At 40.0% G+C, this 15,190-nt stretch overlaps 1 protein-coding gene across 1 annotated transcript in view; it reads right to left on the bottom strand.

The window, feature by feature from the left end:
* The window catches only part of LOC144207425 (uncharacterized), a 186,604-nt gene that overhangs the window by 161,016 nt on the left and 10,398 nt on the right, over positions 1 to 15,190 (bottom strand). The gene's annotated exons all lie outside the window — the stretch shown is intronic.

The raw sequence follows: 15,190 nt of genomic DNA, 5'->3' as shown, positions 1-15,190 counted from the left end.
TTTTGACAGACTTGATGCATAGAGGAATAATAAGTGATTTGCAGCTCCTTATCAATTGTAGGACCAGCTGATGAATGTGTGACATGTAAGACATTCCATTGAGGCAGGCTGAAGTTACATTTTCAAAACTCTACCCCTCTTTAAATGAACAGTATACACAGTAGATAGTATTTCTGGTATATCTGCACTTGTTGGTCTTTGGGGGAGTATTAGATGCACATCAAGGGGGCCTTAATAGCGCACATTCCAATATTAATATTTGGGACGATCCACATATTTAAACCCACGATACATACGCCCTTTTAAGAAAATATTGTGTGAATTGGAAAGCAAACACTTCCGTGATTTTCCATTCTATCTATCGTGGTGGTCAAGAAGTAATAATGCCAATTTCTACCATCTCTACATCTCTGATACATAAAAAGACCTCCCCAAATGGTGTGGAGTAGGTAATAGAGCAAGTCCACACAATCAGCTGCCACCATATTAGCTCAGGAGCTGTCTCTAGGTGCTAAATGTGATAGCCAATGGCCCCAGCTGTCCCTTTCAACCATTTGGACAAGGCACTGCTGAGTACACCTCACCATCCAAGAGCCTGTCAGACAGGGTTCTACCAATTTGTTGATTTATCTCAAGTTCATCTACTACACTTTTAATCTGCTTATTCGACCCATCTGGTACCTAAAAATAATGAATCCATATATATTTTTAATTGTAATTAATGTTGTTAGATGATGATAATATATTTATGTATTTAATCGATTAGATAGGAGACGTAAGGTGGTTTTCTACCTAGGTGGTTTTGTTGTCCAGTGCGGTTTATTTATGTTTTTTCACAGATTAATAAAATGTCTGTCTTTGCCAAAAGTGCCTTATGGTCTTAAAATTACAATATATACCACCGTTGGGAACTGGTTCTAGTGCAACTGAATAACACCAAGCATTTCAGTGCCTGACTAGAATTAGAAAAACAAATCAATAATAGCTGGGGTTGTAATCTTATTACTATCACCAGATACGCTGATTCAGGTATTGGGATTGGATGAGAGGTAAAAGAATATGGATCAAAAAGCATCTCGAAATGAAAGTATATAGTCATAATATTCAGTGGTTTATATATAACCAGAAAGGGTTTAATTGAGCTGCTGACAGGTCTTAACAGACAAAAATGAGGAAAGACATTTAGACAGTTTGAGGTCATTGAGTGTGAAAATATAGTGAAACCGACAGCGTCTTGTTTATTGTTTTTGACTTTTAACGAATGAGACAAGACAGATAAAAGGTTGATCAAGCATGTGCAGAGACAGAGTTCAGGCCATTGTCCTGCTGACATATATTTGTTAAAATCCATCAGCGTTACAAAAACATTATCCTTATTGATCTGTGTTTAATTCTAGAGGTCTACCTCCAACACTCCGTCAGGAATTTCTAAAAGAAATTGATTGCCCGCTCTATGAATATGCAGGCTAAATGTTTAAATCCCACAGTCAAAAAGACATATGTATATCGATCTCAGATCAAGCAAGATAGATAATGATTCCAACACCCCACAATCCCAATAATCTCCATGTATTGGTGGAGAAAGATTCAAAGAAAACCAGGGTGTCCTGCTGCTTATCTTCCAAGTGTGGCACACATACACACACAGATGAAAAGCGAAGGACACAGGTGGAGACCTGGAACAGTGTCATCAATGCACAAATGAAAGGAAACTCTCTGGCCTTTTATTAGAAGTTGGATTAGGCCGATGTGGCAAATGCCAGCCAAAAGCCTTTTGCTCTTTTTGATTGTGTGTCCATTACAAAACAATGCCAGGGGCCATCGTGCAGATGGGGTCGAGGGCTAATATATTGGGGTTGGCAAGCCTGACAAATGGAAGGAAAATGTACTTAGCCACCTGCGGACCAACTGGAGAAGTAACGCAAACATACTGCAAGTCTCTGGTGGGAAGAAAAATGGCAGCCCTCACAAACCTTGTAAGGATAAACAGAACATATATACATTCCTTCATTCACTATCTCTACCGCTTATCCTCACAAGAGTCCAACATTCAAACTGCAAAAAGCTTCAATCTTAGAACTATCAGGCTGACACGCTAACCACTCAACTACCGGGCTGCAGAATGGATATACAAATCAATTTAGGGATATATATACTCTACACAGATATATAAAGGTAGAGTATTACATTTAAACAGTTATGTCAAAACATTCAGTATCAATCACTAATAGCACATTCATTTTAATTAACTATATGCAATTATCCCCTCCACAGTGCCACATATTTAACTCATGCTACATGTTGACATTGATCAGTGCTAATTTGATCCATAACAATCATTCTGTGAACTAAAGGCTATGGAAATATTTTAGTAACTGATGGCTTATTTAATTGTGCACATTGTAAAAATAAAAGGCTAGCACGTTTCACAAGGAATGGCAACAACCAAGCAAATGATTTGAAGCAAAAACTAAGTAACACAACTGTCATTTTTGCCATTCTCAACCTTCCCACGAGAGCTAACTCAGAAATGACTTTTTGCCTCATTAATAGAGGTTGAGCTTTGATTGTGTTCCTATGTTCTGAAGTCCATTATTCTATAGCAGAAAAGTCTCAAGAGAAAGCCTCTAATAGGGAGGACATTATAGTCAGTCCCCTCTGCTCCAATAAGTAAAGAGTAAAGATAATTAGGTCCCGATTAACAAGCGTAGATTCAAATTTTCACCCTTGGTGTACCTTGAAAATAATTTGCTCCCCGAGGGCTTAACATGCTCGGGCATCATCACCATGGATATCAAAGGCCATTTAAATGGTCATCTTCTGCTCATATTGGTTGACATTTCCACACTGATGGAGGTATAATCCTTTGGTTATTGCATACCATGTGCAACACCAACCGGCATGTGCCGACAAATGCCTTCCCCTGTAATATTTGTGCAAGGTATAACGATAGGTAGGTCATTGGTTTCATCATTCGTCATGTTCCATCGGGTTTGAATACATTAAATAGTTAAAAGTTAGTATCCAGGACAAGTCTATGCATTTGGGGGAAAATGGGAAATGCTTAAATATGGCAACACAAAAGCAAACCTCTTTTCAAAAGATCTTCATGAACCCAATGATGGTAATAATGTACTCTTTTGTGACTGGCTCCAAATGTCTACAATCATGTGTATTGTTAAAATAATTGGAGTCTGAAGAATACTGGACAAAAAAAGTGAAGGTGAACTATATACCATTGATAACCAAAATGACAGCAACAAAGATGCTCACATAATTTCCTCTGTGAAGAATGTCAAAGTAAAAGGTTGTTCCAGCTGGTGCCAATCTACACAACATTTGGACAGGGGAAAAAGAAAAGGTACACACTGCCCCAAGGTGCTGGCACATGTTGAAGTGGACTTGGCGGCATGGCTTGTGAACAGATGTTAATCCTGGACAGGTAATAACATAACTGAGTGAGCAGACATTTTCACACTTAATTCCAGTCTTTTAAAAAGTCTGACTTGTCCCTGAAGACAGAGAGAGTTGGCACTGGATCCATCCCAATGCTCCCCAGTCCGAGCTCTGATTGCCGGGTGTCAACAGGATCTCATTCATTTTATTTTTAAATTATGACAATGGTGGGGTATTTCGGGGAAGGGCGAGAGAATGGCCTGGAATTCATGAGACACATTCCGTTTTGCAGTTTCTCTAATCGTGTGTTTTCCATGCTTTACTGAACAAAGCATTACTTGAGGAAATCTTGTGACATGCCACCAAACAGAAATACTGAAATGACGATCTTGTCTCAATTTTCTCACAAATAGGCCGACACACTGTGACACCTGCTCCTGTTTGATTGAACACAAAGCTGCTATATACTCACAGGATGACATGACTCACTCGTATTGTGAACGGCAAAAAGCGAGAACACAGGTTTGATTCAACTACATTCATCTAAAGGCATCTTCCTGTTCTGCCTTTCACGATGCATTGGATAGATGAACATGGAAAAATGTATTTGTAATGAATGTATACTACATAAATCCCTAGGGTGACCATACAACTGGATTTAGGCCAGCCTTATTTGCCCTCCTTTTGGAGTTGCACTGGAACGCAATTCTGCATAAGGGGATAATCTGCAGTTTTCCTCATACAGAGCAGATTTAGTCTCACGATGGTCCAAACGGCGGTGGTTTAAGTGCAGCATGCTTCCCTCAGGTCTGAGGACCCTCATTTGTGTGCTAACAGCTTTCTGGCAACTTTAAACTGTAGGTTTTGTAAGTTCAATTTGTGTCATTTTTTTTCTATTCATCACTGACAACATTGCCTTTTAGCCAGTGCCACTTCTATTTTTATTGATGGAATAGACTTTTTTACCATAGTGCTCTATAAAATATATATTCAGTAATGGCTGGTTTATCTGAATGTAAATATTTCAATATGAAGTATAACATGAATTCTATTTAAATTTAGGTGCCTGAATGGCCTCCATAGAAAATGAAGTGTGCAGTATGGAGGGGTGTTGAGTTTCCAAAGAGCACTTTCCCATTGATTAGAGGAACATCTTGCTTTTAAATTTCTTAGGAAATGCCCAGGTTCTCTATTGATTTACTTAACAGTGGGTGGTTGAGAAAAATTGTCCTTCTATTCATAATTTATGTTCTACTAAAAGTAAGATTATCCTTTTTTAATCAGCCTCCCTAATTTCACTTCCCTTTTCTTTGGGAATAGTTTTCTCTGTGCATGTGGTATCTACATATAAATTAATTATTTGTGCGATAACAAAATAGTCATTTAATGTAAAGTCATGTGAAGACCGCCACTCCTTAAAAACTCATCTCTAAAATGATACAACTACTGTATGGGTTGGAAAACCCGTCAAGGAGATGGAAAATGAATCTGGGCGAGTGTATATCCTTTGCCTTTGCTGGCAGGGTCTCATTGGGAATTCTGATATGCTCCATGTGTTTGATCACTCATCAGGGAGCAGAGATGATAGGAGCCTGGAGCCGACTCATTTTACTATGCTGCTATGTATGCAGAAAAAAAGTCAGAGAGGATAAAATACAAAGTACATGCAGGAGACCCACCGATATGGAAGGGTGGACAATGTAAGCTTCAGGTAAGAACAGAGGATTTATTCCTCATACTTGTGTTCTCTGTTTCTCATAAGACTACTAACCTGAGCAGCAACAATAATCAAATACAGGGAAGTCGACCAATTGCTAGTGTGATTAAGGACCTTCTTTTTTATATGTGCAATATCAGATCATGAACAGATCAGGTATACACTTAGCCAATATATTTCTTGTACATTAGAAGTAACAGACTACCCATATGCAAGAAGCAGGACAAGCCAAGCCAATCAGGGACCACTCAGGTCAGAAGAATGTAAAATGATTGGTCAATTTCAATTCAAAAGTCAGACAAAATACACCAGTTTGCCTACATTGTTTTCATTCATTCATCTCAAGTATGTCAAGAGCAACAATGCTCCTTCAGCCTTTAATTGAGGGCGACCCACAAATTGTTTTTTCGCCGCCAGAGCATTTCAAATGCACACCACGGAGCAATCATCGATGAACTTCCTCGGGCTATCTTAAATGGAGGATCATCTGATCCTCTGCAGATGCATTACTCACTAGTGATGCCAAGCAAAGACGACATCTTTGAGAGGGGATTTAGTCTCATTTCTACAAGCATATGAGTCTCCTCCTGTCTAGCTCCTCCATCAATAGATTCATCTCCTCGATGGAATTTCTGGTGGGAGGGGCCAGCATGTAAACAAAGGAGAGGAACTGCAAGAAAGGAATCTCATAGTGTCTGCCATATTTCATGTTTATCTCACATTCATTTCAAAAGGGATGACTGAGAGCACTGTTTAAAAGGATCCTCAGTATTGACAAAAAGGTTGTTTTACTCTTGAGAGGATGATGAAGAGGCATTATTATGCCACAACAGATTGTAACGAGCTGAATACTACAGCTCTTGAGCAAATATTTGCACTACTGAAGCAGGTGCTTCACACGAGAAAATGAGTAGTTCTAAAGCATGTGTACAAAATGCTTTTTTTCAGTAACAAGTAACTGATTTACAGGTATTCTTGTAATACTAATACAATATGCATTTCATTGCACGTTAGATCTGGACTGAACTCTACATAGTCTACGTTAAATTATGTAGCAATGAGTAGACATCCAAATAATTCAGTTGTTAAGGAACAGATTCAGAATCAAACAAAGAAAGCAGGTGGTGAAATATGAAATAGGATTCTATATTAACTACAGTATACCTGCAGTCAAGGGTTAGAAGGAGGAGAAAAGGTGAGGCACAGGGTCCGGGAGAAGTGCGGTATATGTCAGAGCACAGAAGGAGCTCAGGGAAAGAGGTGGCGGTAGATATAACAACCTTCACTGGGAGAGAGGAGAGGTATGATTTCTGAATCATAGATGAACAATTCAGGGAAAAAAAAGATTAAAACATTGATGAGGAAACAGAACATTTTTACATGGCTCTGAATGTAAATTAGTCTGTTTTAAAGGCCAGCATCCAGTGGCAATCCTCAGTACTGCATGTATTTAAAACACTTAAGGGACTCAAACGGGTCCAAAGTCGATCGTTCCGTGAGTGCTTTAAATTGTGTCAGAAAAGGCTTCAAATGGGTAGAAAACACAATCAGGCTTAATTTAAAGAGAACATACAGTCGTTTGCAGTTTGGATTTCCTCTCACTACACTTAATTGAAATTTTGAAACACTTTACAAAACGACATCCTCTTTTCGTAGGTCATTATTTAGGTTCAAGTGAATTAAAAGATACAATGCTCAGATGGCACTCATTTGCCCCCCAAACTTGACATTTAATCTGTTTTTTGTTGAATGCTACTTATCTAACATTGATTTCCTGTGACAGCTGACAAAAGAGCCTAACCTTTTAAGGACCCCGCCAACCCACAAAATATATGAAAGGCTCATATCATATGTGATCCATAAAAAAGTGCAAAAGGTTTTATTGTGAACCATCATTCACCGCTATGCAGAGACCAATTAATGAAAAATAAAAGCTTCTGTCTGCCATCAGGGTTCCAATCAACCCTTCACTGGAGCCTAACAGTTTAATCATCATAACTCTAGAGCGCAAGGCCAGTCCCCCAGTCGATTATTGCAATTCAATTTAGCGTATTAATTATAGCCATTGCCAAAGGGTATCTTCTTCCTCCCAACTCACGGTGAGCCATGTTCTTTTTTCCCAATATGTTTGCACATCTTTAGCCTCATTGTGTTTTAATGTGTATTAATTTACATCCCAGTGCTGCCCAATGGCATTGATAAGTATTGGACAACTCCCCAACGGTTAGGTTTCATTCATCACTGGGGAGCACTTATTAGGAGCTACTGCGTAACATGAAGAAACTCTGCAGACATGACTCTTGGTGGGAATGAAGAAGGTGATGAAAATGCTTATCATTACGAGGGTCACAAGGTTCTCGAACCTATATAGAGTAGAAGAAGTACACATAAGTGGTTGCCAGTCACCTTACAAGAAGTAAAGGCTGCACTACAGTGTTAAGGTTATCCCTGTTTAGCCCATCTTAGTAAGCACCATGGCTGGTTTTGAGCAGTGCTGGTGGCCTGTCATCAGGAGCAGACCGCCCAGGGCTGTGATAAGGAGCTTGACGTCATTTGAGATAAAAGTGAGAACTGCATTTTTTTAAAGTAGATTGAGAAAATGATTTGTGTTGTTCGTGGCATTTGAAGCTTGATGACCTGTTTTGTATACACATCTATAAAAACTAACATGCCCAGAGGCTAGTTCGTCCTTTCTAGTTTGCACTACAGCCAGTTGTGTTATCAAGCCACGCCTGTTGTTGCTCATTCTTCATTTAGGGAAGAGTGACAACCCCCCACCGTGACAACTTTCTAATAATCTGCCCTCTTATGCCTGCTCCACTGTCCCTGAGCTCACTGTTCTCCCCAGGCTGCTGTCACATGCCAGGGAAGAGGCCGGTGGGCTTAGATTTACAGATACCTCACCTCTGACCTTTGTATCTGCTCGCATTCATTATTCATCTCCACGGAAGTAAGTGGCTGGAGAAGGTTGCGAGCACAAAGAAAAGCGGGGCTGGTACAAGGTGGGGCAGAGGGTATGTGCATCTATCTGCCAGTTCACCACATCATCCCAATTTTCCACAGTAAGTATACACAAACAACTAAATCAAGCAAATTGTGATTCTGTTTGCATCATAACAGTTGAAGCAAGCTTTATTATTTGCTGACTACTTTTATAAAAAAAAATACAGAGGACAACTAATGCTGTAAATAACAAACCAATAGCTTGCAGTCAATTTCTAAGATGCAATATAATTGGGGGGTAAAATGTCATGACTCTTAAAGGCTAATCTTGTATTATATTCATGTTGGCGCACTAATCAACTTAAATTCAGCCATCAAACTTCCTCTGATCATTAGGAAGCCATTTTCATTGTGCTGAAGAGTCCATTAGTTGCTTGAGAAACATTAGACTCCAAATTGATGTTCTCAAATTGCACCGGACTGAATTCCAAACGAGCACAGAAAATGGCATGCAAATGCATCCCATAGATTTGAAAGCCCATTGTCGTTTGCAATGAGCACTAACATCTTTGCATCACCATTACCTTTGTGAATCCATTCACTGCACCTTTCATTGTGTTTATGGTGTCTTGGGGCGTACTTCCTCTAATGGTCATGGATGGAAATAGTGACAAGTGCACCTTGGTGAGAACAACACGACTCCCGGCCACCTCCACGAGGTGGGCAGAACAGAGGGGGACAGGCCGTCACATCCATGCCGCGGTTCACTTGAGTGCAAGGCGCCACGCAGGAAAACACGATCCTGCCAAGTGGCCGGGGAATTGAGCACAGCGGGACTCACAGGGGAGTGGTTGCCTCATGAATTACTACTAATTACAGCTTCTATTGAGCTGCGATCCAGTCGACTCCGATCCACAATTCCACTAAGGTACAAGAGAGACTTCTCTCCTACATACTTAAAAATCACTATCCACAAGCTGCACTGAGAGTATTAACAGCTTTTGGGTAAGCATTTAATTGGGTTTTCAGTATTTGCGTGCAATGTATATATAAATCAAGCAGCGGAATATTTGGACATTTCAATTGAGTCCACCATATGATTCGAAATGGTCATGACAAACTATGCTTTTTTTGTTCTACAGGGACTAGCTGACTTTATTTTGCAATCCACATAGCCCAGCCACTTTTAATGGAGGTGAAACAGTACTGTATTTCAAACCATGTTTGAATTGTTCAGATTGAACAAACACCACAATCTGACAGTCATTGTGTCCAGCTGATTGCTGCTCTTTCAGAGGCAATCTCCAAGGAAACCATTGTTACCATGGACACAAATAAAAGCACTCCCACTTTCCCAGCATGGGATATTTTCATTTTCAAAAAAAGCGGTTAAAAAAAGAAAGAAATCACTATGATTTCCACCAGCACCTCCTGCCCTTAGGGTCATGTAAAAACTGCCCAACGTAAAGGCCACAGAAACTCGCCGTGAGAACTGATAGCGCTGCCGCGGTGGCAGATGTTGGCTGCTGGAGGCAAACGCGGATTCCAATCTTCTCAGCCAGGGTGGCAGCCCGAGCACACATTAACACCTGGGAGACTGGTAAGCCAGAGCTTTGGCAAAGCCTCTTAGAGCAGGCTTGTGTCATCCATTTCCTGTGGCACAAGGGCGATTCTACACTGCAGCTTGGCTCTTGCGTTGCAGAGGGTTTGCTACATGCTCAGTAGCACTCCTTCTCTCCGATTATCCTCACTACCGTTTCGCCTGCTTTTGCGAATCAAAAAACGTTCAAAGCTATTTGACATCAAGGGACTTGCAGTGCGGCTTGAGCGATGTTTAGTTTGATTATTATTATTAAACCATCTTGAAAATTAGGCCGGCTTTAACTATTAGCTCCCGTTTGCAGTCGTTAAAAACTTACTCAGACTTTTAGAGATGAGGTTGACACTCAAATGACTGACTGGTCTTTTCGGAAATAGACTCAGATCAATTTATACAAACCCAGCATGAATTTGACATCCCTATCCGTAATAAAACTACTTTGTAAATACACTTCTAATCACAACTCTAAATGAAACTCCCCACAGTGACATGTCAAAATGATACCTTCATCACGGCGCTTGTTGTTTTCAAACAAATGGAAAAATAGCCCCCTGTGGTTTTACCTTTAAAAAAAATCCATATTTTTTCCTTAACATGCAATATAAAAATGATCCAAATAAAATTTAAGCTTAGCCTACAGCATATGACTGGTTAGCACTCAAATGTTCACTTGCTGAAACATATGGCCTTTTTAAAGGGTATTGCTGGCAGTCTTAGCTGAACGACAATGGGCCAATAACATTGTGGTAGTGCTGACAGCTCTCGTAATGTATACGACGGTTACAGCGGCAGGAGCCGTGATTCTGCAAAGCGAAGGTGAGGAAATATAAAATGGGAGGTGTACGTGGAAGGAACATACATGCCACATAATTGTTTGATCCAGTCACAAATAATGGAAAAGCAATTTTAATTCTACTTTTAACTAATGCAATTAAGCATTGCTTTAAAAAAAACTATCAGACTAAGTGGAACAATGCATATGCATCCCTAGAATATACATAGCATATTTTATCGTGATCTGGCCATGAATAACAAAGTGACAATGTTATATTAACAGCGTAAAGAATAGAAGTCACGGAGCGACATTTAAAGTACTTTTCTCAAATTAACAGCACACGTAAGGTGCTCCACATTATTTTGACTTTTAAGTGTGCCCTATAGTAGGGAACATACAGTAATTATAATAGCAATCGTTATAAGAAATTGCAAGGTCATGCAACCCGGTAACTGCTGTACTGCCTCCTAAATGTGTGGGAGTGAAGAGCAATTCCTTGTCGATAATCCTTCAATACAAATAAACGGACTCCCTGGGCACGGCCCCTTTAGTGCCAGAAGGAAGTCTGTACTAATTAGCGAAGGAGCAGTGCAGGAGAAATTAGTGTTTGAGCTACAAACTCTGCCCTATACAGTACACCTTTTCTCACCACAAGAACAAGAGTCTAATCCATCCATTCCATTAGACAATCTGCAAGCATACGAGGCTCTGTGCACACGCATTTCTCTAAGAGCTTGTGTGAAGTCGGCACCAGATTGAAAAGGGGAGAGTACAGTTAATGCTTGAATAAGGTTATTATGGGGGAAGGATTCTGGATAAAAAAGGTACAATGCACAATGGTTGGACTGAGACATTTGGGAAACACATCAGGCTAAAGTGTTTTGAAAAAAAAGAGGGCATGTGTGTGGACAAAGCGTGGCTGCAATTGTTTAGCGATAATTATGATAGAATGGGCTTTGATTGATCGCCTGAGCCAGCGAGACTTCTAAAGCACCTCTTTGCCGTGAACCCGATTTGTGGTGGCGGTCATTGTAGACCTCAGCTGTGTTTCCACAACATTAATGTGCACGCATCCGCGCTCTCTGCTGACCCTTACGGGAACACAGCTCGAAGCAGGAGGTACAGCTCCAATCCGGTGCCCTTGCCGCAATTACCCAGAGGAAGAAGCAAAGACCAACCGCTGGATCTACCGCCGCCTGGCCTCGTGCACTCTCCGGGAATTCCACAGCGTCTCCGCGTGGAATCTTCTCACCGCATATCAACAAGGGGCAGATGAGCCAAAGGAATGTGATCTTCCTTGGATCTTGATGCAAAGACACACACTGCCATAGGCTTTTCTAGTAGGGGTTTACACTGAGGCCAATCTGATTTTGGCTTGAATGCCATAAGTAAAGTGATGCACTTAGTATGTATTTGACCGCCGCCTCTGCCGAGAGCATCTTGCATATTTGATCAGGGCTCCGTTTTTTTGTACAAGCTTTTAAAATGTAGTCTATATTTATTTCATGGGGACAGAATGCATGAAAAGCTGTGAGAAGTTTACGCTGTTGCTCGCCGCCTCTTCTCTAGCACATTCATATTGAGAAGCACTTAGAAAGAGACTACATTTTTGTTTTTTGCCCCAAGTCACTGTAGGCTACTCTATCCTCAAGGGAAAATAAATAAATAGAAGGTTCTGGGCAGGAAGACAAAGCTAAGTGTTAGGTTTGGAGAAACACATTTGAAAAGACAAGCATATGACTGCCAGAGCTAGTTCTACACGTAGAAAATGCATAGAGTTTAATTACTCAATGAATTATTTAGGAATATCTTTTGTAAACTTAGAATTCATGGATACAAAAATGTCACAATGATTTTTGAAATATTGCGTCATGAGATTCAATTTCCCTTCAACATACTCCAAACAGTTTTCTCTATTGTGGAATGAATAACAATGTTATTAATCTGTTCCAACTGCACAATATACAGTGGCCGCCCCTTTTTCACCGTAACGGGGATCAAAATCCACTGGGAAATGTGAAAAGAATGCCAAGTAGGATTTGCAAAAATAAGACTTGAAAATAGCTGTCTTTCATGTTCATAAAAGGCTGTCTAATGGCTTCCAAAGGGACGGGGGGACCTTCTCGTCAAACAGACCTTTCAGCTGCCCGCAGGCTGAACTGAAAAAGCCAATGGAAAAGAAATCAAGTCAAGGAGAGATGGAGAAAAGGGAGAAAACTGGAAGACACACAGGAGGAAGACAGAAAGAAAAGGAGAGGTGTTGTAGAGGAAGAACGGATGTCTTCATCGAGAGTGGAATAGAAATGATGGCCCCACTGAGGTCTATTAGTGAGCAAGTAACCCAATATTCGGGTGGTCCAGGAAACCATATTGTCTGGCAGATCTCCCACTTGTCACCTCGGCTCGGTGATTTTGCTACAATTATATAATCCAACCTTTCACAGTATTACTACATTTTTACAATGGGCATGGTATATAATTTAAATGTAAAACTGGAATCAACTAATTCTGGGCTAAATTTTTGTCCCCCACAAACATTTCTGTCTGGCTGCTTTCTCTGGTTAAACAGGATTAATAATCACCAAACTCGTAAAAACAGTATACCTCTACCATTGCCTTTTAAAAATGTTTTTGTCACGAACATTAAATACGTCTAAAATCCCAGGATGCAATTATTTTTCTAACACCACCTTGTATTGTCATTGTGCGCCAGCTGTATACTCATCTATCATAAATACATTTTGGTTCCTCAGCATAAATAGAATGGTGGGTCGAGCTGTCTGATTAGATATGGCAGTACTGACTGTCACAAAGACACTTTGCTGTGACTAACTGAGCCCTTTCCATTGACTTTGCCCAACTTGCGAAAACTTTGAAGACATCCTGACATTATAACACAGCGGTCTGATTAATTGCAACTAAATGAATATTAACGTGATCGTTCATCACTGGTGACACTGCTCGTGAGGTTCTGACACCTCTGTGAATTGGCTAAGGCAAGACATGCCACACAGTGTGTAACCCAGTATACCCACATCAACAGAGACAGCATTTTTGCACAATTTAACTGGCGCCAACACAACTAACATTTTCAATTATGGGTCTTACCACGGCACGCACATGTATCATGGAGATTTAAATTTCGCTCAATTAAGCCAAATATAATTTCAGCATCTGCGGTCAGTTTGTTGCTACTGTGACATTTATGCAGATACCCTCGGCCATATGTTACAACAGACTCATACATTCCAAGGCAATTCTGGAAAACCTGGAATGATCTTTAAAAAAAAAAATCCACCATTTTTTGACAGACGTCCAGAGACACAGATATGTCCACACACAGGCCAATTGTGACAAACCTTTAAATCAAGGACATTCAACTTTGCTGTCCCGTTGACAATAGCCTGTGAATTAAATCTCAACTCCACTTATCAGCCTTTAAAACTGCATTGGAAAGTCCCATTTATACTCATTAGCTTGATTGTCAGATCATGTTGATTGGACAGATGACAATATCTATGTCATAGAAAGACAGTTAACTGCCAGAGCCAATCCTCGCCATCAATTGCTCGACTTGATCATATGTCATAGAGCGAAAGCGGACAAATTAAGGTGCAGACTAATTAAATGAGCTTGCTCATAAATTATATGACAGAGAGTTTGAAGGTGTGGGCTAGGGTGAACTATACATCATTGTCATCAATCACTGTATAGCTAAACCTCTCATTTCCCATCTCACAAACTGTGTGAGTGTTAAAGTGAATCAAGGCAAGCCTGAGTCTTTCCGATTCTCAGCCTACTGAAGTATTTTTCTTATTATAAGTCGCTGTAGCCAAATAATGCAACATGAAAACAAACCAAAATATTGTCTCACTGGTGTGTAAGTTGCATTTTTGGAGGTGTTTGCTTAATTTATCAGAAACAGAACAAACACTAGCTGTTAAAATAAAAACTAACTTTTTTTTTACCTTTCCTGCAGATAAATTTTCCCAAAACAACACTACAATCATTATTCTTTCCCTGTAAGATGTGAAAGCTATTTTTTTGTATCATTTATAACCTGGGTAGGTCATCCTCGTAGCTTGATACTATATAACCTGTTCAGATTTGCCTCCAAGCAATCTGTGGCAGTCATGCATTGCAAGTGCAGTATCCTGAAGCTGCACAGGTTAGTTTACTCACACAAAAATAATGACTCAATTTCTGAAAAATACATTCGGCAAAATCTGTCAGTCATAAATGCAATCAATAAAAGCCTCATATATTCTACCTTGATCCGCATCATCAAAAAGACTGGCATCATGGAGTTATTGATGGATTATTTATGAGTTGCCGGCAGACGTCCACTATAGCCTCAAACTCTACAATCATCCCGCAGTTGAAATCAACAACCACGACAATCAAATTCATCCCACAAATTGGCTATTTGGCCGTATCCAGACTCCAAGATACCATAGTACAATACAGGCGAGTAAGGCGACCTTCTGCAAATAAGATCTCTTAGTATTCTTTAACTGTATTCTGTTTGTGTTATCGACAATCATTATCATCACTAGATATTGCAGCAATCTGTTAGTGTGACTACAAAACACATTTAAGTGTCACCCAGCACACATTAAAGCTCATTAGGCAGTTTAGTCACTCTCTGAAACTGTCGCCGTTTGACGGAGTGTACGGCGAGATGACCCATTTAAATCTTAAAATGAAGCACATTAGTATAAAAAGTGGAGTCAATTGTCCTAAAAAAATACATGTTTAA

Source organism: Stigmatopora nigra, chromosome 14 (assembly GCF_051989575.1).
Source record: "Stigmatopora nigra isolate UIUO_SnigA chromosome 14, RoL_Snig_1.1, whole genome shotgun sequence".
NCBI classification, from domain to species: domain Eukaryota; kingdom Metazoa; phylum Chordata; class Actinopteri; order Syngnathiformes; family Syngnathidae; genus Stigmatopora; species Stigmatopora nigra.
This window is presented reverse-complemented; position numbering and strand designations above follow the sequence as displayed.